We start from the raw sequence: 25,288 nt of genomic DNA on the forward strand, positions 1-25,288 counted from the left end.
AAAAGTGTTTATCACTTGCCAAAAAAAAGAGTAGTAAGTGTGCTTTCAAAATGGCAAAGAAATTTCGTTTTGTGACTAATGTGAAAACATGACTCTGTGTGCATATAGGAATTACAGGCAGAGATGTATTGCGTATTGCTCTGGTGATTTCACAGTTGCATTAGATGGAAAGGGGGAGCCATTTTTTGGTGCAGAAGCAGACTCTTAGCACACACCCAGCTGCTTACCCTGTGGAATCATGCACAGTATTCACAAGCGAGTGGGGTTTGAGGTTTCAGTCAGTAATGCAAATACATTCAGCATCACTAAGGCTGGTTGCCCTTGCTGGAGTGTAGGCAGTCAACCAGGTTACACATGGTGCTGGTCTGAAAAAGCAGGTTGGACATGTGCTTTTTTAAGAATCTGAAAAGTGGATTCATAATGTGTCAGTCTGTAAAAGTGTTTATCACTTGCCAAAAAAAAGAGTAGTAAGTGTGCTTTCAAATTGGCAAAGAAATTTCGTTTTGAAAACAGCAAAAAAAAGGCAATTTTTTTTTTTGAAAAATATGTAAATATGTGTACTGTATTATAAAATGTTTTATTAAATATTAATACTTTTTTCTTTTTTTTCAGATTGAGATAGATAATTTTCGAAAACTAGAACCATTTTTAAAGCAATTAAAAAAAAATTTAAATGAATAAATATTTTTTTGAGTGGGTATGGTAAGTCAAAAATATCATGGTCCCTTTTTTCCACTTCTCCACAATCACATTTTCAGTTTTTCTTTGTAGTCTCTCAAGGACCTTGTAATGTGATAATTGATTTTTAGTGTTTTTTTAAAAAAAAAATAATAATTACGCGTACGGTAAAAAAAAAAAAAAAAAAGTTTTAAAAACATATATAAAAAATAGATGAAAGGTAAGGTTGGCTCTTAAAAGAGCTGTTGTGTTCATGCAGGGACAGAGGAAAGAAAGAATGGGAATATTAGACGGTACGACAAGTGTGCTGATCTATTTTATTGTTCACTAGGGAAATACTGGTCTCCCTATAACAAATTAGATCATGACAAGTGGCGCACCGTATTTCAACCCTCAGAAACCGAGGGTTAATTTCCTGAGGAGAAGAAAAAGGAGATGCTCCCCCCACAGATGAAGGGCTCACCTGACCTGCAGAAGAAGGACTCGGCACTGCAGATGATGGTCCAGGCTGAGCTGCTGTGGATGTGCTTGGTTGATTTACTGAAGGGTTACCTTCAGTAAGTCGAGCATGTGTCCTTCTGTGTACATCCTTAAGGTGTCTCATCATGGTGTGATTCCCAAAGGAATACTTCCTGTCGGGATTCCCTCTTGAAAGTACACGGCCACACAGCTTACAAGTCACTAAGGGTGCATTTACCTTTTGCTGGCCCTCTGGAAAAGAAAAATACTCCCATATGAAAGAGGTCTTTTGTTTCCTCGCTCTCTGCCTCAAGGTAGTGCTGCTAGCCTCACTCTCCGAAGGGCTCTGCTGTTCTGCCATCGTATCACAAAGACAACCCAGCTCCTTCTCCTAAGGGATCACAAGCAGAAATGAGGGGAATGGGTGTGGTGTAGGAGAGTTCTAGAACTGAAAGTAGTTTCAACAAATCAAAAGTTGTGTTTCATGATCACATGACCAACCGTACGCTTACGGTGTGCTTAAGGTGCGCTTACGGCAAAAGTACGCATACGCGTAAAAAAGACACGCGCTCGCGCGCATGCGCATAACAGTCACTCCCCAACACTTCCGCGTAACGTGCGCGTGTAGCGTACACGCGTACGCGCCCCACGCGCAGTACGCGTGACTACGCAAATTGCGTAACTATACGCAAACAGCGTAGAAAAATTACGGACATTGCGTAAACCGTACGCTTACCGTAAGCTTACCGTACGCGCACTAAAAAAAAAATATATATTTTCAAAGTTATACTAATATATCTTACCTGTTTGGTAAAAAAAAAAAAAAAAATCTTGCAATATTGCAGATTTTAAAGAAAAAAAACATAGTGCTTTAAGAGAATAAAAAGTTAAAAAAAAACTTGTTTTTTTTAAAAAAAAACCACATTTAATATAAAAATGTATAAAAAAAAAAAAAAAAATCAATAAAATAAATATGGGAATCACATATGTTATAGCTAAGAATTAGCATTTAAAAAACCATACAAATTCACTGAAAAAAACATGGGTTTCACACACGTTATAGTTAGAAATTAGCATTTAAAAAACCTTGCAAATTCACTGAAAAAACCATAGGTTTCACACATGTTATAGTTAGGAATTAGCATTTAAAAAACCTTGCAAATTCAGTGAAAAAACCAAAGGTTTCACACATGTTATAGTTAGCTGGACATTTCACTCGTAAAAAACCAATGAAATTCCCCCGTTATAGTTAGTTCAGCTAACTATAACTCGCGCGCCCGCAATGCACTGCTGATGACGTCACATATTACATCACTCATGACATGGTCACTGACATCACTCATGACATCTCAAATGACATCACTGATGACATCACTGATGACATCATCCTTGTGATAGAGTGGCAGACCTCCTCTTTCCCTAATATAACCTTTGATACACACATTCAAAAATAGAGACTGAAATTTTCAAAACAATGGACATACCAATACCAGTTACAAGAACCTCTTAAGTAATTCTAAGAACCACATACACATCCACTCATTCACCAACAGTCCTATACAGTCACTCATACATGCACTCACTCATCATATGTACTCATACACCTATACATCCTGTTACACAATGCCACTCATCCATAGAGTTACTCACACATACTCACTCATGCTAATAAAGAAACAAACATACATTTATTAGCTTATACAGTTCTACACACACCACCACACTTACTTCTACGGAAACTTACACATACTTAGTCTTATAAACAATCACTTATAGAAACACATACTTATTCATACAGGAACTCTTTCAATCTCTCACTCTCACATATACTCACTTATATACACCAATAGTCACATATACTAGTTTAAAACATATGTAGTTACTCTTAAAGACACTATTGAGACAGTCATTCACTCACTAACACAACCATTCACACACTCATCCACCCATACAGTCCTGCACACATGCTGTCTTCAACACATACAAAGAGTGAATCACTCATTCATGCACCTATGCACTACATAATACCCCCCACCGAACCATACAGACACTCAGACTGATACTCAAAAAAACAACTAATAACCTATATAGACACCCATGAAGCTACTCACCAACCCATGCAGCCACTTATACACAAAGTGAGAGACTGATACAGATATTTTCATATTTAAACATTACTCAGTAAGCCATGTATTCACTATGATACACTTAATCAGTCAGTAACACAATACATTTTTCAAAAACAAAGCATCCATTTAGACACTTATATACCCATTTATTCTTCCATTGACCTTGAGATATACATATATAAAACATATTTAATTTTCAGAAAAACACACATTCACTGGATGATGTCATCAGTGATGTCATCAGTGATGTCATTTGAGATGTCATCAGTGATGTCATGAGTGATGTCAGTGACCATGTCATGAGTGATGTAATATGTGACGTCATCAGCAGTGCATTGCGGGCGCGCGAGTTATAGTTAGCTGAACTAACTATAACAGGGGAATTTCATTGTTTTTTTACGAGTGAAATGTCCAGCTAACTATAACATGTGTGAAACCTTTGGTTTTTTCACTGAATATATATATATATATTTATATATATTCACTGAAAAAAACATAGGTTTCAGGGGCGTTATAGTTAGCTGGTCTTTTCACTTGTACAAAACCATTGAAATTCCCCCGTTATAGTTAGTTCAGCTAACTATAACTCGCGCGCCCGCAATGCACTGCTGATGACGTCACATATTACATCACTCATGACATGGTCAGTGACATCACTCATGACATCTCAAATGACATCACTGATGATATCATCCAGTGAATGTGTGTTTTTCTGAAAATTAAATATGTTTTATATATGTATATCTCAAGGTCGATGGAAGAATAAATGGGTATATAAGTGTCTAAATGGATGATTTGTTTTTGAAAAATTGATTGTGTAACTGACTGATTAAGTGTATCATAGTGAATACATGGCTTAGTAATGTTTAAATATGTAAATATCTGTATCAGTCTCTCACTTTGTGTATAAGTGGCTGCATGGGTTGGTGAGTAGCTACATGGGTGTCTATATAGGTTATTAGTTGGTTTTTTGAGTATCAGTCTGAGTGTCTGCATGGTTCGGTGGGGGGTATTACGTAGTGCATAGGTGCATGAATGAGTGACTCACTGTTTGTATGTGTTGAAGACAGCATGTGTGCAGGACTGTATGGGTGGATGAGTGTGTGTATGGGTGTGTTAGTGAGTGAATGACTGTCTCAATAGTGTCTTTAGGAGTAACTACATATGTTTTAAACTAGTATATGTGACTATTGGTGTATATAAGTGAGTATATGTGAGAGTGAGAGATTGAAAGAGTTCCTGTATGAATAAGTATGTGTTTCTATAAGTGATTGTTTAAAAGACTAAGTATGTGTAAGTTTCCGTAGAAGTAAGTGTGGTGGTGTGTGTATAACCGTATATGCAAGTAAATGTATGTTTGATTCTTTATTAGCATGAGTGACTATGTGTGTGAGTAACTCTATGGATGAGTGGCATTGTGTAACACGATATATAGGTGTATGAGTACATATGATGAGTGAGTACATGTATGAGTGACTGTATAGGACTGTTGGTGAATGAGTGGATGTGTATGTGGATCTTAGAATTACTGAAGAGGTTGTTGTAACTGGTATTGGTATGTCCATTGTTTTGAAAATTTTAGTCTCTATTTTTGAATGTGTGTATCAAAGGTTATATTAGGGTGAGAGGAGGTCTGCCACTCTATCACAAGGATGATGTCATCAGTGATGTCATTTGAGATGCCATCAGTGATGTCATGAGTGATGTCACTGACCATGTCATGAGTGATGTAATATGTGACGTCATCAGCAGTGCATTGCGGGCGCGCGAGTTATAGTTAGCTGAACTAACTATAACGGGGGAATTTCAATGGTTTTGTACAAGTGAAAAGTCCAGCTAACTATAACGCCCCTGAAACCTATGGTTTTTTCAGTGAATTTCTGAGGTTTTTTAAATGCTAATTCCTAACTATAACGTGCCTGAAACCTATGTTTTTTTCTGTGAATTTCAAAGGTTTTTTAAATGCTAATTTCTAACTATGCCTGCAGAGATAGGACATGTGAAGAAAGAATAAAAAATGCAAGACGAAGAAAAGGGCAGGAAGAAGGATAACGTGCAGAAAGAACAAAAAGAAGAGCAGAAAGAAGCCTTGTTGCAAAATCATCCTGTACCCTCAACTTTTTCAGACGGATACTGGTGGTAACTGAGTCTGACTAACCAGTCCTAGAGCCAGTGCTATGTTAAAAGACACTTAGAATACAGTGAAAACACCTACATACACTAGGGAACATTATGCGTTGGGGTCCCCCTGTGATTAGCATGACCTCCTCTGTAAGCCCCTAGTATATAATAGGGCAGGGGGATTAAAACTACCTCTTAAAATGGGCCACAGGGCGTTTTTGCACACGTTAACTCAGGCCCCGTCCCCTCCCTTCACCACTGTGTAAACACGCCCTGTGTCCGTTTTTAGTTGGGAGATTAAGTTCATTGAATCCTGAGGGTCCCTAGGGTCCAACTAGCCCACTAGGTGCCTCCAGTAAGTGCCACAGAGCTGCGTTGCAGAGAGGTGTAAAAATTGGCACGGCCTGGACCACCTCTCTGCAATGCAGCTCAGTGGCGCTTAATGGAAGCACTTGGTGGGCTAGTTAGCCCCCAGGGGCCCTCAGGATTGAAGGGAAACTATATCCCCAATTTAAAACGTGCCATAGTGCGTGTTTGCACACGTCACCTCAGGCCCCGTCTCCTCCCCTCACCACTGTGTAAACGCGCCCTGTGGCTGTTCTAAGTTGAGAGATTAAGTCCCCTTGAATCCTAAGGGTCCATAGGGTCAAACTAGACCACTAGGTACCTCCAGTAAGCGCCACAGAGCTGCGTTGCAGAGAGTTGTAAAAAGGGGCTTGGCCTCAGAACACCTGTCTGCAGCACAGCTCCCCGGCGCATACTGGAGATGCCTGTTGGGCTAGTTGGCCCACAGGGACCCTCAGTATTGAAGAGGAATTAATTCCCCAACTTACAACTCGCCAGGGGGCGCGTTTGCAGAGTGCTGCAAGGAGGGGGCGTGGCCTCCGGCACGATGCCAGTCTTTTATTTATTTTATTTTTTTAAGAAGGGGGGCTGTGTGGTTCTCCTTCTTATTCTAATTTATTGGCCCTGATGACCCCATCCCCCAGGGCCTGTCTCCTAATTATATTTTTTTGAGAAAAAAAAATTGGGAGGGCGCCGCGTGGCCCCCCTCCCAAGGCCTTAATCGGCCCCAGGGACCCCAATCCCCAGGGCCGGCCACTGTTTTTTATTATTTAAAAAAATATATATATTTATAGACACACCTAGGACATGCTGGACAAACCGTACGTACCTATCACTATGACGATTTGCGTGATATTCATTAAAAGGCGACTATGCATACAATGAATCCACGTGGAATGTATTTACACCACTAGTGAAGCTCTGACATGTCTGATGCCCTACCGTGCCTAATCCCGGTAGACACCCTTGTCGTTTTTTTATACAAACATGGGTAGCTATTGACGGGCACATTTAATACACACGCACACCAAGCCATTCAAAGGGGATTCAACAAAAATTCGACCAAAACTATGCAAGAAACCCCCCTCACGGTTAATAAAACACACATCCACTGCCGGATGTGTTATACTTTTTATTTTACTCTCTGGAAAGGGGACGAACATCACTTGAGAGTCACAGCGCGCTCCTGGCAGAGCCCAATGCTGTGTTACACCCACCATTGCCTGCCGAGTGCCACACACCTCTGTGTTGTATTCCACTAGCTAGTGCATATGCTATGACACTCTCTAGCCCATGTGCACTGTAACACCACCCTGTGAATATGTCATGCCACACTTGTCTTCGCACGGGTTATATTGCCCCATCTAACTTGCCTTCCTCGATGCCTATGTTATAACGCACAGCGCTATGCCATACATATTGCAATCTGGGATCCATATCTTTGTCACAGTGCATATGCAACGTTACACTCCCCAGCACATATTTTATATTACAACTTTAGAGACTAGTTAGGTTACACAACACTGCCCTGTGCATATTACACTCCAAGGCGCATATCGCATAGCACGCGCTAGTGCCTGTGCTATCTCGCGCTCTCCAATGAATCTGTCACTGCGCACAATGTATTGCATATTATATCACGCCCGGTTCATCTTATATCACACTTTTTGGTGCATAGTTTATACCATACACTATATCTAGTTTTCATTTTCAATCGTGCTCTCAGGACTATGTTCTATATAACACTGTGTGCACCTACCCTTTTCAAGGGCATTACATTTTGCGATAGGGGGTGGAGGGTCAGGGGGTGTTTCTGCCAAGTGAGCCCGGAGTCACAGTCACAAACGTCCTCTTCTTTCTGAATAAAAGTGAGATTATGCTGCATACTTGTTCATATTTTAAGTAGTTCGCACAGACACGCGTTTTAAAAACAATAAAGTTCCTAATACCCGCCTTCTCTGAACAGTTAGCTTGCTGCCCCATCCCCCTCCTCCCTATCCTCTGTTGTGTGAATCCATGGACTAGCCTCCTCCCTCCTGCCATGCATGGTCTGATGTGCTGCCACTGCCCTCAATTTAGTATGATGTACCAGTCCACTCCTCCTGCCCTCCATTGCCCAATTCTATGCCCCATCATTGACCTCCTGCTTAAACTCTGTGCTTAGCTTGCTGCCCCTATTCTCCTTCCCCCTGCCCTCCGATGTCTTTGTGCATGCCCCTGCTCCATCCTTTTTGCCCACCATGTTCCATGGACCTGCCACTCCTATCTACTCTGAGTGCTCTGTTGAGCTGCCACTCCCCTCCCACCTGCCTAGCATTGTCAGATGACTGTAACCTGTCCCTGCCACCTCCACCCTGCCTGTCCACATGCCATGCCCCTATCCTCTTCCTCCTGTCCTACATGGTCCATTGTACTGCCACACCCTTCTGCCCTCCCTGGTCTGTTGTGCTGAAACTGCTCCTCCTGCCTGCCCCGTGTGGTCTGTTGTGAGGTCCCTTCCCCTGAACTTTCTTGTCTTTGCACAGGTCCTGACCCTCCCTTCTATCTTCCATCGTCCTTTGTGCATGCCCCTGCACCCTCCTTCTTGCCCATCATAGCCATTTTGCTGCCACTAACCCTCCCACTTGCCATGCATGGTCTTCTGTGCTGCCATGGCCCCTCCTACCTTCCCTGTGTGGTCAGTTAGCTGCCCCTGACCCCATCCCACCTTCCTTCCATGGTCTGTGTGTATGCCATCACAGTCTCACTCTTGCTCTTCATGGTGTGTCTTGCTTCTAGTGCCCATTCTGCCTGACCTCCATGGTTATCTTGCTGCTCCTGCCCTGCCCCCTTACCCCCAGCCCTCTGTTTACATGTGCAGACCCATACTCCCTCCCTCCTGGCTTGTCTGTTCCATTGTAATGCCCCTGATCCGTCCCTCCTGCCCTTTATGGTCTGTTATGCTGCAGATTTCTCTCCTGTCTGTCCATTATGGTCAGCTAGCTACCATTGCCTCTTGCCCCTCTGTTCTCTGTTGTCCATGTGCATGGTCCTGTCCCCTCCCTCTTGCTTTCTATGGATTTTTGTGCTGCACTCCCGTCCCGCATGCCCTGTGTGGTGTATTGTGCTGCTGCAAACCCTGATGCCTGCCCTGCAGGGTCAGTTTGGTGCACCTCTCCATGTCCCTCCTGTCCTCTGTTATCCAAGTCCATGTCCCTACCCCATTTCCTTCCATGATCCAATGAACCATACTTGCGAACATTTTGATCTTGGTAAGAGGGTGATTTTGAAAAAAAACTGGGGTATCGATTTTCCCCTTTGAGTTACATTGAAGAAGAGGAGATTGTAGACAGGAGACAGATCAAATAAAGCCCATTTGAGCTTAAAAACATTGGACGTTTCCTGGCTGAATCGGGTCTGTTGGCATGTATGGTTGTACTACCATTGCCTCTTCATTCTGCCCACAATGGTCTATTACATTGCCACAGCCTCTCTTGCAAGTCCTGTATTGTTGATTTGTTGCCCCTGCCCCCCTTTCCACTGCCCTCCATAGTCTGTTGTGCTGCCACGGCCCTTCCTGCCTGCTCAGTGTGGTTAAATTGTTGCCTTTGCACCCTCCTACCTGTCTTCAATTTTCAGAGTCCGTGCCCCTGGCCTCTGCCTCTCAACCGTATCCTAATGAACAACTAGATTGCTAACATTCTATATTTATGACAAAAGTGTGGAACGCCTGACGTCATCTTGATATAATCAAAACTGTAATACCTAGAGCATTTACTTTAGAAATTACATATATGAGAGGGTCTTATTTGCATCAAAATTATGGTTAGTGCTCTAAAAGACTAAAATAAGGACATATTTTCTGAGTTTTCAAATAGCGACAAAGCACTTTTATATTATTTGTTATCTTTATGTTTTTTTATCCAGTTGACCACTTGATTAAATGTTGCACTTAGGGGAGAGGATGTGGTGTTACTTCCAGAACTGCAGGGGAACCAGGTTGGAGTTTCTGCTTCAGCTCGACATTCTGTTTTTCCGGTCAAATCACTTAATCTCCCCATGTCTACAACCAAATTGAATTTGTTCTTGTGCGATTTAACCAATGCTCCTGTAAAGCACTCCAATACCTGACAAGTCTGCACTATATAAAACTGCAAAAACACAAAATATTAAGTGTTTTGCACACTTCTGTCATTGGGCTATATTTGGGCAACATCTCGGTGATTTTGGGCTACATTTGGGCTCTTTTGTCTCCGGTGGCCATCTTGGGAGATTTATTTGTTATGAAGTTTCCTAATTTCCTCATGCACTGCAGTCTCCTCAGTAGGAAATGCTTTCAGTTTTTTACTTTGATTCCATCATGAAGGTATTCAGATATGTCACACATTTGCCATAAATTCTGAATGTTAGCACTCTAGTTGCTCATTAGATCACTGTAGTAAAACTACTGTTCACCAGGGAAGTCTGCTCCTGGTATTAAAAGTGCATGTTTCAGTCTGCATGTCAGAATTTTTTAATGAAATAGTAGAGGATTTGAGAAGTCACCCAAAATGTGCCCTCATTTTTCTTTCTTCAGCATTAATCATAATTTCTATGGAAAAATGAACCTCCTCATTGTGTTCCTTTGTAAATTAAACATTTTGTGTTACCAGTTTATTCCAATCAAGATGGTTTCAGGTGTGCCATACTTTTGTCATAATGAAGACAGTAAGCGCTTTAGTTGTTTTTAAGAACACTCTGGGACATTCTGTCATTGGGCTATACTTGGGCTACATCTGGGTGATATTTGGGCTACATTTGGGCTCTTTTGTCTCTGGTGGCCATCTTGGGAGACTTATTTGTTATGTAGTTTCCTAATTTCCTCATTTACTGCAGTCTCCTCAGTAGGAAATACTTTCAGTTTTTTTCTTTGATTCCATCAAGAAGGCATTCAGATGTGTCACACATTTGCCATAAATTCAGAATGTTAGCACTCTTTTTGCTCATTAGATCACTGTAGTAAAGCTACTGCTCACCAGGGAAGTCTGCTGCTGGTATTGAAAGTGCATGTTTCAGCCTGCATGTCAGAATTGTTTAATGAAATAGAAGAGGATTTGAGAGGTCACTCAAAATGTGCCCTAATTTTTCTTTCTGCAGCACTAATCATACTTTCTATGGCAAAATGAACACCCTCATTTTGTTCCTTTTTAAATTAAATGTTTTAAGAGTTACCAATTTATTCCAACCAAGATGGCTTCAGGTGTGCCATACGTTTGTCATAAGTAGGACTGTTAGCGCTCTAGTTGTTCTTTAGAACACTCTGGGAAGCTGCAGTAGAACACAAAGGAATCAAGTGACAGTCTCTGCCCTTGTTGGATGTACATGTTTTACTGAGAATGTCAAACTTCATTCTCACATGACTGAGAAAGATAATGTGAATTTACAGAAAAGATGCTCTCAGTTAGCTTAAAGATCACCTTCCAAACCTCTGTGGGAAAAGCATGAGAAAATAGTTTTCTCTCAAACATGATTCATGATATCACAGCAGAAGGCTTTTTCACATGGTAAAATCCCCTTAGAACACACCACAATTCCTAAAATGAGTATGATACCATCAACAAATGATTTATAATGTAACTAAAGTCTTAAAACCTTCTATTAACTGCAATACTTTTTAATGAGATGCTATCATGTATATTGGTCCCAAGATGGCTGCCAACACTTCTTGGATGAAGTGCTGACAGCCAATCAGATCTCACGATGAGATGTGTGGTTAGGCTCCGCCCAGATATATATGTGATTTTACTTTTGATTTTCTCAGGAACTACTGAACGGATTTACACCATTTAAGCAAAAGGCACATGCCTGACCTGAGGACTAACTCTTTGCCAAATTACAAGTAATTCTGTTCAGCCGTTCGGGCTGTACCTTCGACTAAAGGTCCTATGGGAAAATGCATGGGGAAAACGCGTTTTGGGACCCCCCTTTTTTCTCAGCCCCGCTTGACGAATCACCCCGAGACTTTCAGGGTAGGAGCTGAGCGGAGCGCCCCATTAGTTTTGAAAATTTCACGAAGATAAGTCAACCGGCGCCAAAGTTATTCAAAATAGAATTTTCAGATTTCCTATGGGAACTCGATCCTAACTATAACTATCTACTGGCGACCGCCAGTAGACAATATATATATATATATATATATATATACATTCACTGAAAAAAACATAGGTTTCAGGCACGTTATAGAGTGGTGGGCAAAATGGGCGTGGTCTGGTATGAGTACTTACCAGTGCTGCTGTGTGGGACAGACTGGAGGTAATAGTTTGGGAAGTTGGCCCCCAAGGATGTCCTTCGGTCCAACTACCCCTCTTGTTACCTCCAGTAAGTCCCACACAGTGGGATTGCTAAGACGTCTTCGGGAGTCATGGTCCCCTTTCATTACCACTCTGCAAACGTGCCTTGTGGCAGACTACGGAATGGGGGATGACGTCCAATTTAATCCTGAGAGAGTTTGGGGGCCGAGAATCCCTCCTGGTGCCACCTGGAAGTCCTACGCAGCGGACTTCCTGAGCGTTGGTTGGACGCCCAGCACCCTTTCTCCACCACTCTGCAAACACGACTACTAGTTAAAGTAGCATATTTCTGTACCTCTGATTTAGAGGTAGTTTTAATCCCCATGCCCTATTATGTACTAGGGCCTTACAGAGGATCATGCTAATCACAGGGGTACTCCAACGCATAGTGTTCCCTAGTGTATGTAGGTGTTTTCACTGTATTCTAAGTGTCTTTTAGCATAGCACTGGCTCTAGGCCTGGTTAGTCAGAGTCAGTTACCACCACTACCCATCTGAAAAAGTTGTGGGCACAGGATGACTTTGCAACAAGGCCTCTTTCTGCTCCTCTGTTGGTTCTTTCTGCACATGTCTTGGTTCTTCCTGCACTTTTCTTCCTCTTTGTGGACTTCTGTTGCTTCTTTCTGCATTTCTTTTGCTTCTTGCTGTGTGTTTTTTCTTCTTTATTCACATGTCCTATCTCTGTAGGCATAGTTAGAAACTAGCATTTAAAAAACCTTTGAAATTCACTTAAAAAACCATAGGTTTCAGGCATGTTATAGTTAGAAATTAGCATTTAAAACCCTTTAAATTTCAGGCACATTTTAGTTACACTGCTGGGGGTCCTTTAGGGGCCAACTAGCCTGCCTTTTACCTCCAGTAAGCCCCACGCAGGGGGATTGGTGAGAGGTAGAGAAAGGCCATGCCCCCTTTCTCCACCACTCTGCAAACGTGCCCCCTGGCTCGTTGTAAGTTGGGGGATTAAGTCCCCTTGAATACTGAGGGTCCCTGTGGTCCAACTAGCCCACCAGGTACCTCCAGTAAGTGCCACAGAGCTGCATTGCAGAGAGGTGTAAAAAGGGGCGTGGCCTGGACTGGCTCTAGGACTGGTTAGTCAGACTCAGTTACCACCAGTATCCGTCTGAAAAAGTTGAGGGTACAAGATGATTTTGCAACAAGGCTTCTTTCTGCTCTTCTGTTTGTTCTTTCTGCACGTTATCCTTCTTCCTGCAATTTTCTTCGTCTTTGAGGACTTCTGTTGCTTCTTTCTGCATTTCTTTTTTTTCTTTCTGTGCGTTTTTTCTTCTTTCTTCACATGTCCTATCTCTGTAGGCATAGTTAGAAATTAGCATTTAAAAAACCTTTGAAATTCACTGAAAAAACCATAGGTTTCAGGCACGTTATAGTTAGGAATTAGCATTTAAAAAACCTTAGAAATTCACTGAAAAATCCATAGGTTTCAGGGGCGTTATAGTTAGCTGGACTTTTCACTCGTACAAAACCATTGAAATTCCCCCGTTATAGTTAGTTCAGCTAACTATAACTCGCGCCACCTCAATGCACTGCTGATGATCACATATTACATCACTCATGACATGGTCAGTGACATCACTCATGACATCACTGAGGACATCTCAAATGACATCACTAATGACATCACTGATGACATCATCCTTGTGATAGAGTGGCAGACCTCCTCATCCCCTAATATAACCTTTGATACACACATTCAAAAATAGAAACTACAATGTTCAAAACAATGGACATACCAATACCAGTTACAACAACCTATTCAGTAATTCTAAGATCCACATACACATCCACTCATTCACCAACAGTCCTATACAGTCACTCATACATGTACTCACTCATCATATGTACTCACACACCTATACATCCTGTTACACAACACCACTCTTCCATAGAGTTACTCACACACATAGTCACTCATGCTAATAAAGAATCAAACATCTATTTACTTGCATATACAGTTATACACACACCACCACACTTACTTCTACAGAAACTTACACATACTATGGGCCATATGTAGGTAGCCTAATACCGGTCGGTAACGGCCGATTTTTGGTAATTATACCGTTACCGACCGGTATTTAGGCTTTTGCTATGTAGGGGGAACATTTCAGGATTCGGTAATTTTACCGATTCGGTAAATACCGAATCCTGAAATGAGATGTAGGTGACACTCAAATGAGTGATGTGTAGGGAAAATAATTCGGTATTTAGCACCAAATATATGTTGGTGCTAAATACCGAATTCATTGCAAAAAGCAATATTTTGCTGCACTAACAGTGCCATGTGGCAGACATACATGCCCTTAGGGCATGTATGTGCGCCACATGTGCACACATGCAGGAATCAGGGGTGCAACAGGGTGTCAATGTGACACCCTGCCACCCTTGAATGTGCTCCCCCCATTACCGAATCGGTATTTACCGATTCGGTAATGAGGCATACCTTCCCATTGATTCAATCAATGGGAAGGTATCCCTCATTACCGAATCGGTAAATACCGATTCGGTAATTACCGAATTTCTCCGATTCGGTAATATTCACCGAATGATTACCTACATACGAGTTACCACTTCTTAAATACCGAATCGGTAAAGTTCGGTATTTAAGAAGTGGTAACTTGTATGCTACCTACATATGGCCCTATGTCTTTTAAACAATCACTTATAGAAACACATAATTATTCATACAGGAACTCTTTCAATCTCTCACTCTCACATATACTCACTTATATACACCAATAGTCACATATACTAGTTTAAAACATATGCAGTTACTCATAAAGACACTATTGAGACAGTCTATCACTCACTAACACACCCATGCACACACTCATCCACCCATACAATCCTGCACACATGCTGTCTTCAACACATACAAACAGTGAGTCACTCATTCATGCACCTATGCACTACGTAATACCCCCCACCGAACCATACAGACACTCAGACACTCATACTGATACTCAAAAAACCAAATAATAACCTATATCGACACTCATGTAGCTACTCACCAACCCATGCAGCCACTTATACACAAAGTGAGAGACTGATACAGATATTTACACATTTAAACATTACTCACTAAGCCATGTATTCACTAAGATACACTTAATCAGTCAGTTATACAATCAATTTTTCAAAAACAAATCATCCGTTTAGACACTTATATACCCATTTATTCTTCCATCGACCTTGAGATATACATATATAAAACATATGTAATTTTCAGAAAAACACACATTCACTGGATGATGTCATCAGTGATGTCATTTGAGATGTCATGAGTGATGTCATGAGTGATGTCACTGACCATGTCATGAGTGATGTAATATGTGACGTCATCAGCAGTGCATTGCGGGCGCGCGAGTTATAGTTAGCTGAACTAACTATAACGGGGGAATTTCATTGGTTTTTTACGAGTAAAATGTCCAGCTAACTATAACATGTGTGAAACCTATGGTTTTTTCACTGAATTTCTAAGGTTTTTTAAATGCTAATTCCTAACTATAACGTGTGTGAAACCTATGGTTTTTTCACTGAATTTCTAAGGTTTTTTAAATGCTAATTCCTAACTATAACGTGTGTGAAACCTATGGTTTTTTCAGTGAATTTCTAAGGTTTTTTAAATGCTAATTCCTAACTATAACGTGTGTGAAACCCATGGTTTTTTCAGTGAATTTGCAAGGTTTTTTAAATGCTAATTTTTTTTTTTTTTCTTCATTTTTTTCAAACATATTTTTAATTTAATTTTTTACCTTTTATAAAGACTATGCTTAATTTTTTAAAATCATTAAATATTTATTTTATATAAATTTTTTAAAATAAACAAGTAAAATTTATTTCTAGATTATTTTTTTTTTTTTTTTTTATAGTACGCGTACCGTAAGCTCACGGTAAGCGTACGGTTTACGCAACGTCCGTAATCTATCTACGCTGCTTGCGTATAGTTACGTACTTTGCGTAGCGCGCGTACTGCGCGTGGGACGCGTGCGCGCTTACGCAACACGCGCACGTTACGCGGAAGTGCCGGGAAATGACTGTTATGCGCATGCGCGCAAGCGCGTGTCTTTTTTACGCGCACGCGTACTTTTTGCCGTAAGCGCACCGTAAGCGTACCGTAAGCGTACGGTAGGTCATGTGATCATGAAACACAACTTTTGATTGGTTGAAACTACTTTCAGTTCTAGAACTCTCCTACACCACACCCATTCCCCTCATTTCTGCTTGTGATCCCTTGGGAGAAGGAGCTGGTTTGTCTTTGGGATACGATGGCAGAACAGCAGAGCTCTTCTGAGAGTGAGGCTAGCACCAGCAGCACTGTCTTGAGGCAGAGAGCGAGGAAAGTAAAGCCTTCTTATGTTTGGGATTATTTTACTTTTCCAGAAGGCCAGCAAAAGGTGAATGCACCCTTAGTTACTTGCAAGCTGTGTAAGCGTGTACTTTCTAGAGGTAATCCTGACAGGAAGTATTCCTTTGGGAATCACACCATGATGAGGCACCTCAAGGATGTACACAAAAGGACACATGCTCAACTTTTTGGAGGTAACTCTTCAGAAAGACGAGCCAGTACATCCACAGCAGCTCAGCCTGGACCATCACCTGCAGAGCTTACTCCTTCTTCTGCAGCTCAGGTGAGCCCTTCATCTGTGGGGGGAGAATCTCCTTTTGCTGGCCCTCTGGAAATGAACCCTCGATTTCGGAAGGTTGATATTCATTGCACATTTTGTAAAGCTCTAATTTGTTATAGGGAGACCAGTGTTTCCCTAGTGAATAACAAAATAGATCAGCACATTTGTAGCTTTGAATGATTTTCCCATGGTTCCTTTCCTCTGTCCCTGCATGAACACAACGGTTCTTTTAAGAGCCAACCTTATCTTTCATCTTTTTTTTACATTTTTTTAAAAAAACTTTTTTTTTTTTTTTTTACCGTACGTGTACGGTAAGCGTACCTTTTTTTTTATTTTTTAAAAAAAACACTAAAAATCATTTTTCACATTACAAGGTCCTTGAGAGACTACAATTATTACTATTGACTTACCATACTCACTGAAAAAAATATTTATTCATTTGTTTTTTTTAAAAATAGTTTTTTAAATGGTTGTAGTTTACGAAAATTTTCTATATCGATCTGAAAAAAAAGAAAAAAGTATTAATATTTTTAAACCATTTTATAATACAGTACACATATTTACATTTTTTACCAAAAAATATTTTTGCCTTATTTTTGCTGTTTTCAGAATATATTGCATTTCACTATAAATTGTGAAAGCAATTGCATTCATCATTTTACAGCGGGCAAAAAAAAATAACAATCTCAAAGATTGTATTAAAAAAGCCCAGAATCTCTTCTCACTTAAACTTATCATTACAGAAATGCATATTATTCTAAAAAAATATCATCTAAAAACAATACTTTTTTCTTTAAAATACCGTCTGATATTTTTGTTTCAGGAGTATAATCACAATATTATATCTCAAATAACTCCAAAATACATCTGATTTTATTTCCTTTAGGCCAAATTGTATTTTTTTTTTTCCCTGGAATAAATTTCCAAGGGAAAACCATTAAAATTCTAAAGTTTAATCTGTCCAGATCTCACCGATTCTCTGTAACATTTTGGTTCACAAAAATTTTTTGAATAATTTATTTAGTCCACAATAGAATTGGTTACTTTTCCACATGGCCAAATAGTAATTTTTTAAATCATTTTTGTAAAAATTTCCAATGGCAGTCCAATAGCATTCCAAAATTTAAAATGTGCAGAAGTTACCGATTATCTCTAAATTATTGGTTTTTCAAAATTGCATTAAAAATTTAAAAAGTCCACATTACAATTGGTTATCTTTCCTTTAGGCCAAATGATAATTTTAAAAAATATTTTTTCTACAAAATTGCAATGGTAATCCAGTAAAATGGTAAAATTATTTTGTCCAGATCTTGCCAAGTCTCTCTAAAATTTAGGTTTCAGAAAGATTAGATAGGAATTTGCTAAATCAAAAGGCAAACGTTGTTTGAAAATCAATTGGGAATCATTACACAGTGTCCAGCCTTTTTCACATTTAAGATAAACTGTGTAATGTCCAGAAGTAACAGTAGGTCCATCATGGAAAATTATTGCAACAGTTACAAAAGTTTTTCCTGAAATTGATAATTGCTGTCCTGTAAACTTCTTTATTAAAGTATCCAATTTTGAACCATCAGCTCTACATCGTTGCATCATTAAAATTACATACTGTCCGTATTCCCTTAAAATTAATGTTGAAAACATGTCAGAATTACACTCACCACATTTCATGCTATGATTAGCATCTTTAACTAATTTTGCAAAAGTGACTGTTTTACTCTCTGGCAATGTCAAATAAATAAACCTTTCATTATCAACAATAGAGCCACATATATTATAACAATTTTCACAACTATGTTCCCATTTATAAGAGAGACCAAAAAAAATGTCAATGGGAACTCCTTCTTCTTCCACTACCTGAAGAAAAAACAACAAGAATTCCTGTGCGTCTTGCTGTACATTTTGAGAAAACTGTGTTCGTCCTGAACATACATCTAAAAGTTTTCTAATGTCAGTAGCACTTTCTATTTGAGTTTTATCTTTACTCAGCTTTTGAAAAAGGAGACTGAGCTCTGAACAGAATCTTTTTCCCTGATTTACTATTATCTGCTCTTGCAAACTTTCCAGATAAAATACAACATTCAGCACTACATTAGCGTAGCAGTTGACACCAGAGCTATTTTCAAAATGACATCCTACAACCTGTTCTTCATTTTCCTTATTCTTTTTGCTTGCAATTACATCACTCCTCTTTTTTTTCCTCTTCTCTACATCTTCATTACAGATATTCTCATTTCTCCTTTTACGAGAAACTACACGTTTCTCCAACACAGGATACTGACCTAAATGAGGAGCATAGGTTCTTCTTAATCTATTATACTCCTTTACACAGTTTGTATCAGCACTAACTTTTGAATCATCAAAGTCAATCATGAATAAACCTGATAATGTTTTGACTCGTGACAAAGCTACATATGCCATACCTTCTTTGAACACAGTTGAACCAATGTTCACAAATGCACAATCTACAGTCAATCCTTGAGACTTGTGGATAGTTACAGCATATGCTAGTGAAAACGGAAACTGCTTCCTACGTAAGCACACTTACTGCTCTTTTTTTTTCGGGCCAAGTGAAAATCTCTTTTACAGACTGACACATTATGAATCCACCATGTGTAACTACAACAAAAACAATTCCCATTTCTATTATTCATTTCTTAAGTTACCACATACATCCCCTCTCAAACTGTAAACTCACCTTTAAAATTAGTTAGTTGTGAAAGAAATGTGTCACTCAAACAGCAGATTATCAGAGCCAGGATCTCTGTTCTGTACACCTCTCTCCTCTCAGCAGAACCAGATAATGGCAAACTTTCCCTCTATTTTTCCACACATATACATGTAAGTTTCAAATCTCAGTGCTTCCCCCTTTTTTTCAAATGTAATGACACATTTCTATTGGTTGAAAACCAACCCTTTTCCAAAAGTACCCTGCCCCCAACTTGACTTCTGCCTAGTACCCTTCCCCCAACTTGACTTCTGCCTGCTACCATAGCAACAGCTCATGGAACACTGCTGTGTGCAGTTAGGTCAGAAGTTCGACACACAATGTTTCAATTCCACAGAGCAAGAGTGCTTGACTTTTCAATCCTAACTGCAAATCCATAGTACTGTTCTTTGGTTACACATTTTTTTGTACCAATACAAAACATGCTTCTATTAATTTTCACATACAGCCTAGTTTTTTTTCTAGAATGGTATGAAACAGCCAATCAGTTCTTTTTGTTTTGTAAAAAATATGTATGCCTCCATTTCCAAACTGTCTTTCTTTTCATATTGCCATTCTACTGAAAGACACCTCCTGAGTGCATCCAGTTCTCCTTTGAAGATGTTCACAGTGTGGATTGTAGGGCACAGCTATGTCTTCTGGAGTGAAAAGTTTGCAGAGAAAACAGATATGGTGAGAGACCTTGCTTTGCCAAATGTAGACATTAAATGGATTGGTCAGAGAGGGTTAAAGTGGCACCAATTGATGCCATTGGTGAAATCCTTCATTCAAATCCAACACCCTGACCTCATAATAGTGCACTGTGGTGGCAATGACCTAGGCACTTTGACTGGCGTAGGTCTGGAAATGCTTATGAAGGACACCTTTGCACAACTGTTTACACTTTTCCCTAAAACTGCCTTTGTGTTTTCCAACATATGCCAAAGGCAAAAATGGAACTGGTCCAATCATTTCTGTCCACAGATTGACAAAGCAAGAAAGCACGTCAACAAATCTGTTTCTGCTTTCCTCCGTGACTATGGTATGGGTGCCATTTACCACAACAACTTGCGTTACGACATGCAAGACATTTATAGAGGAGATGGTGTGCACTTCAATGATGAAGGGAACAGAGTCTTCCTCTTGAACCTTAGACTCTGCATCGGTACTTACTTGTAGGTACCACTAAAAAAATGACTCCATAAACACAACAGCTCTTTTTAGAGCTCCCTAATTTCTAAACTCTTAAATCTGATTTTCATTTATTTATTTTTATTTTTTTTACCGTACGCTTACCGTGAGCTTACCGTACGCGTACCCCGTGATTTTTTTTAAAATCAATAAATGTTTTTTTTGTACTTTTCTGTCCTTCTTTGACCCCCTTACAATTGTTAGGGGGTCTGTAACTCTCCTCATTGCCCCCTTTCCTTGTTTTCACTCTTTTTTTTCAGAGTGAAATACACAAAATGGCGGCCGCCGCTTCCTGGTTTCGGCCGATTCGAATGTTTACTAAGATCTAAGAGCCAATCAGAATCGCGCTCGCGCACGCCACCGTACGCTTACCGTAAGCGTACGGTAAGCGTACCGTAAGCTGGCTCAGATACATATATTGATTTAAAGGCTATTTTCTCAAAATCTACTGAACTGATTTACACCAAACCTACAAAAGGCACTTCCTTGACCTACGGACTACCTCTCTGCCAAATTTCTAGTAATTCTGTTCAGCCGTTCGGGCTGTAGGTCGTTCTAAAGGTCCTATGGAAAAATGCATGGGAAAAACGCGTTTTGGGACCCCCCTTTTATCTCAGCCCCCGCTTGACGGATCCCCCCGAGACTTTCAGGGTAGGAGCGGACCGTAGCGCCCCACCTATTTTGAGAAATTCGCGAGGATTCGTCGACCGGCGCCAAAGTTATTCAAAATAGAATGTTGAGGTTTTCCTATGGAAACGTGGTCCTAACTATAACTACCTACTGGCGACCGCCAGTAGGTAATATTACCTACTGGCGGTCGCCAGTAGGTAGTTATAGTTAGGACCCTGTTTCCATAGGAAATCCGCAACATTCTATTTGGAATAACTTTGGCGCCGGTCGCCGAATCCTCGCAAAATTTTCAAAATAGGTGGGGCGCTACGCTCCGCTCCTACCCTGAAAGTCTCGGGGGGATTCGTCAAGCAGGGGCCGAGAAAAAAGGGGGGTCCCAAAACGCGTTTTCCCCATGCATTTTTCCATAGGACCTTTAGACACAGCTACAGCCCGAACGGCTGAACAGAATTACTTGAAATTTGGCAGAGAGGTAGCCATAAGGTCAAGGAAGTGCCTTTTGCAGGTCTGGTGTAAATCTGTTCAGTATTTCCTGAGAAAATAGCATTTAAAAGCATATATATATGTGGGCGGAGCCTAACCACACATCTCATCCTGAGATCTGATTGGCTGTCAGCACTTCATCCAAGAAGTGTTGGCAGCCATCTTGGGACCAATATACATGATAGCACCTCATTAAAAAGCATTGCAGTTAAAAGAAGGTTTTAAGACTTTAGTTACATTATAAATCATTTGTTGATGGTACCATACTCATTTTAGGAATTGTGGTATGTTCTAAGGTGATTTCACCATGTGAAAAAGCCTTCTGCTGGGATATCATGATTGAGAGAAAAATATTTTCTCATGCTTTTACCACAGAGGTTTGGAAGGTGATCTATAGGCTAAACTGAGAGCTTATTTTCTGTCAATTCACATTATCTTTCTCAGTCATGTGAGAATGAAGTCTGACATTCTCAGTAAAACATGTACATCCAACAAGGGCAGAGACTGTCAGTTGATTCCTTTGTGTTCTACTGCAGCTTCCCAGAGTGTTCCAAAGAACTACTAGAGCGCTAACAGTCCTACTTATGATAAACGTATGGAACACCTGAAGCCATCTTGCTTGGATTAAAGTGGTAACTCTTAAAACATTTAATTTAAAAAGGAACAAAATGAGGGGGTTCATTTTTCCATAAAAAGTATGATTAGTGCTGCAGAAAGAAAAATTAGGGCACATTTTGAGTGACTTCTCAAATCCTCTTCTATTTCATTAAAAAATTCTGACATGCAGACTGAAACATGCACTTTCAATACCAGCAGCAGTTTTCCCTGGTGAGCAGTAGCTTTACTACAGTGATCTAATGAGCAAAAAGAGTGCTAACATTCTGAATTTATGGCAAATGTGTGACACATCTGAATGCCTTCTTGATGGAATCAAAGTAAAAAACTGAAAGTATTTCCTACTGAGGAGACTGCAGTAAATGAGGAAATTAGGAAACTTCATAACAAATAAGTCTCCCAAGATGGCCACCAGAGACAAAAGAGCCCAAATGTAGCCCAAATATCACCCAGATGTAGCCCAAGTATAGCCCAATGACAGAATGTCCCAGAATGTTCTTAAAAACAACTAGAGCGCTTACTGTCTTCATTATTACAAAAGTATGGCACACCTGAAGCCATCTTGATTGGAATAAACTGGTAACACTTAAAACATTTAATTTAAAAAGGAACACAATGAGGAGGTTCATTTTGCCATAGAAATTATGATTAATGCTGAAGAAAGAAAATGAGGGCACATTTTGAGTGACTTCTCAAATCCTCTTCTATTTCATTAAAAAATTCTGACATGCAGACTGAAACATGCACTTTTAATACCAGGAGCAGACTTCCATGGTGCAGTAGTTTTACTACAGTGATCTAATGAGCAACTAGAGTGCTAACATTCAGAATTTATGGCAAATGTGTGACATATCTGAATACCTTCATGATGGAATCAAAGTAAAAAACTGAAAGCATTTCCTACTGAGGAGACTGCAGTACATGAGGAAATTAGGAAACTTCATAACAAATAAATCTCCCAAGATGGCCACCGGAGACAAAAGAGCCCAAATGTAGCCCAAAATCACCCAGATGTAGCCCAAATATAGCCCAATGACAGAAGTGTGCAAAACACTTATTATTTTGTGTTTTTGCAGTGTTATATAGTGCAGACTTGTCAGGTATTGGAGTGCTTTACATGAGCATTGGTTACATCACACAAGAACAAATTCATTTTGGTTGTAGACATGGGGAGACTAAGTGATTTGACCAGAATCACAGAATGTCGAGCTGAAGCAGAAACTTCAACCTGGTTCCCCAGTTGCAAAGTCTGCAGTTCTGGAAGTAACACCACATCCTCTCCCCTAAGTGCAACATTTAATCAAGTGGTCAACTGGATAAAAAAACATAAAGATAACAAATAATTTAAAAGTGCTTTGTCGCTATTTGAAAACTCAGAAAATATGTCCTTATTTTAGTCTTTTAGAGCACTAACCATAATTTTGATGCCAATAAGACCCTCTCATATATGTAATTTCTAAAGGAAATGCTCTAGGTATTACAGTTTTGATTACATCAAGATGATGTCAGGCGTTCCACACTTTTGTAATAAATATAGAATGTTAGCAATCTAGTTGTTCATTAGGAAACTGTTGAGAGGCAGAGGCCAGGGGCACGGACTCTGAAAATTGAAGGCAGGTAGGAGGGTGCAAAGGCAACAATTTAACCACACTGAGCAGGCAGGAAGGGCCGTGGAAGCACAACAGACTATGGAGGGCAGTGGAAAGGGGGGCAGGGGCAACAAACCAACAATACAGGACTTGCAAGAGAGGCTGTTGGAGGGAAGATCTATTACGGGTCAAGGAAGCTAGGGGCGGTCCCCAGATCCCCGGGAGCCACCACAGAACTGAGCAGGAGAGTGAGTCAGGGACAAAAGGGGCACCTTAATTTGAGCCGGGGTGCCTAGGAACGCTTGCTCCAAAAATGAAGAAAACAGACATATGAGACATGGAATTGGAGGCAGAATACAATGGCAGTTTAATGAGAAGATGCAACTTCAAAGAAACCGCAGAATAGAGACATAAAGTACAAAATACAGAATCCAGATAATCATACAGCTGTCATAATATTCTCTGTATCTCAATTAATGTACTGACAGAGAGAGAGAGAAAACACATCTATAAATGCATCATGAGAAACAAGTTACACCAAGGAAAATGTTACCTAGGAACACTCACGTTTACTCTTAGAGCAAGCATTCCTGCAATTACAATACAAAATCTTTTAAATGCAAAAGTAAAGAGAACAATGGTTAAACATAACATGACATTTCATATAGGTAAAATAGAATAAGATACTTCAAGCAAAGCAGAGCAAGACATTTTAAGCAAAGGAAGACAAGAGCTCCCAGCTCTTGGGGAAAACCTGCACTGCCTGTTAACCTACATACAGACGGCGAGGTAGTCCGTCGATATCTGTGGGTGCTCCCTTTTTATATCATTTTGTGGGCTCCTTTGCACGCTACATCTACCTACGTATGCTACCCAAAAGCTTCGTCTGCAGATTTTACCAGACATTTCGTCATTTACCCACTTAATGCTGACAATGGACTGGGTGAAAAGGTCAGTCTCTCAGGCCAATCGCTTATCGTAAGTTCCATAGAGCAAGCAGAAAATAATGGGTATTGTACGGGAATTCAATATATTCATGTATAAAATCTCCTCAGTTCTCCTAACTTGACGCTCTGCGGTTGCCACTTCCTTAAAAGCGGGAAACCTGCCCAGGAAGCAAGTACCAGTCCAGGATGCAGCCTACTGTATGTCGACAGCTTCAGGGGGATTTTGAACTTTGATACCGAGCACGGAGCACTCGGGTAGGGTGGGGGCTACTAGTTTGGATCAGAAGGCCTCGCAGACCTGCCTTCAGACTGCTATACACTAAAATTGCAGAGCTATGGTCAATTTAACAAAGAGGCCTACATATTGAACAGAAGGGCCTACACAGGGGTTTTATGCTGGCTGAGTGGTAAGGATGTCTCAGGATAATTATATAGCAACACAGGACC

This window comes from Triturus cristatus, chromosome 1_1 (genome assembly GCF_964204655.1).
Source record: "Triturus cristatus chromosome 1_1, aTriCri1.1, whole genome shotgun sequence".
Lineage (NCBI taxonomy): Eukaryota > Metazoa > Chordata > Amphibia > Caudata > Salamandridae > Triturus > Triturus cristatus.